Genomic DNA, 2,500 nt, shown 5'->3' with positions numbered 1-2,500 from the left:
AATCGATAAAAATATAAAAGATTTTAAGAGCACTATAAAAAGACGCGCGGCTCATTCAGGCGCATCACATGATTCTTTCCAATTACAAGCTCTGTTTTGATTGGTCACTCTAACTCACTGTGTAAATAGTTCACCCTGAATTTAAAATAGATACCTTCCGTTTCTGAGAAAACAAAACAACAACATTCTTTACAAATCGTACTGGGTATCCCTGATTTTTCTATTAAATTTAACTTTCATTTTCCAAATGGTCTGGATAGCACAAGTGTTACTAATTATTTAAAAATACAAAGATGCTTTTAGGTTTAAGGAAAATGCTTCGATGTTTCAAACATCATTTTGCATTTACCTTCTCATCTACGCTTTTGGAAAAGTGTTACATACCACGTGCTTAGATTTAAACAAATACCTAAGGTAGATCCTATAGTTGTGTTTACGAGCGAGTGATCTCCTTGGCTAGTAATGCGATGAAATGTGGATGACCTCGGTACATTGTTAACCAAATACGTTGCAGCAAGTTTCCTCCTTTTTCTGCTGTTATAAAATAGACATCTCAGCCTTGTCTCTGTAACTCTGCTCGGTTCTCAGGCAAATCTATGTCAATGCACACGCAAATCACAACTAAAGTAAACACCCTTTTGCTTATCGAGACCTGTATTTCTCCTTTGGAATCCACCCTTCAAATCGAATATCAAAAAGTATTCCATATCTTACAGCGGTCCAATTTTGTGGAATAACGCGAACAGTGTGAAAAGCTTCTCCACGATGATTAACAGACTTACTTTGGTCAGGGACATTGACTTTTCTAATTTTTTCCGTCGACGATAGCTCCTCCTTAAATGTAGTTTTTAGGTCTAAAATTTTATCGCTTAGACAAAACTATCAATCACTAACCAATATCAATTCTTTATAATTATACTACAATTATTGTTTATGTAGCTTTTTATCTATTTACTCATACACGACCCCACAAGCTGCATAGCTTAAATACTTTACGTGTTTAAATAAAGGTTTTACTTACTTACTTACTTGCGTCTTTATTATCATTGAGAATCATATAACTGTAATGCCTTTCAAACTACATCACAGTTATTTTCTTAAGAGCTGATCGCAGTCTCCACTGATGACATCAAATTTTGTAAAACTAGAACAGAACTATATACACAAGATGGCAGTGAACACGATCGCTAATATGGCTCGTTGAACAAAGGATATAAGCAAAACCACTACAAGAAACCAACTGTTTAACAATAAAAAATCAAAAAAGGCAATAGACAAAAACCTTATCTCCGTAGTCAATGGTACACTGAGCAGGAGGCTGTTTGTTCGCGGTGAAAATGGTACAAGCGTGAGGCCATTTGTTCGCTGTGCCAATGTTTTTACTTTGTCTTCAGAAGATTCCAATATGGCGTCCATTTGTTTGTGAAGTTATTTTCTTTGTCGCTGTCATCTTCAGAGTAGTTCTCAATAAAGTACCCGCTGATTATTAAAGGATTGGTATTTTGACTTGTATCACTTTCAATAGTTGCATCCATTTCAGTTACATTTGAGTATATTCGTGTTTCATTCAGTTTGTGGAACGACCCGTTTCGAAGCTCACGCTTGACATCTTTTAGTGTGGGTCTACTGCGAAAAGCCTATGCCTTTCTTTGTTTATGTTTTGAGCGCCCCAAGAAGAAATCGATTAAGCCAACGCAACGTCGATCTTCAGTCATCACAGTGCTTTTCATGATCTTGGATTACATGGTTTGCTTTAAATGACCATTATAAATAGCGCCACGTGGCTTCTATTATGCATTGCCCAATCAAACACCGCCACGTTTTTCTATTGCATTTTGCTGCACAGGAAAAAAAAAACCCTGAAATCTAACGCATTTTATAACTCGTGCCCATAGGGGCCCGAGTAATAAAGCCGTAAAGAACTAAATCCTAATATTACTAATTTCTCTGACCCCTCGATGGGGATGAAGCTCAGGTCTCACAAGCTTCTTGCAGGAGCAGGGCTTGGTGCGTCTGCCTTTGCTGTCGAGCGTACTATCAGCAACGACTGGTTTAACTGTGCGTACAAGACCAACAGCGCCGTCATGGGTTTGAATTAGTCGTGCGAGTTTCCACTGGTCGCGGGGAAGACCTTCGTCAGCCTTGATAATGACCATGTCACAAATACACACGTTTCGTCTGGGCTTGATCCACTTCTGTCTTTGTTTCAGGTTGAGTAGATACTCTTTCTGCCATCGAAGCCAAAACTCGTTTGCGAGATGTTGTACTCGTCTCCATCGTTTCCTGCAGTACTCGTCAGCGGACTAGAAAATGCTGGGGGGTGGGAGAACCACTTAGTCTTTATCGTGAGGAGATGATTTGGCGTTAAGGGATCCGGTGACAATGGATGTTCAATGCATCAACTGACAGCGGGGGACTATTGACGATCGCTCCTGCTTAGTTCGGTGGTCCACAGGTATTCTTTCTTTCGTTTCTTTCCATCCATGACAACTTTCTTTCT

This window comes from Montipora capricornis, chromosome 1 (assembly GCF_036669925.1).
Source record: "Montipora capricornis isolate CH-2021 chromosome 1, ASM3666992v2, whole genome shotgun sequence".
Classification (NCBI taxonomy): Eukaryota; Metazoa; Cnidaria; class Anthozoa; order Scleractinia; family Acroporidae; genus Montipora; species Montipora capricornis.
This window is presented reverse-complemented; position numbering follows the sequence as displayed.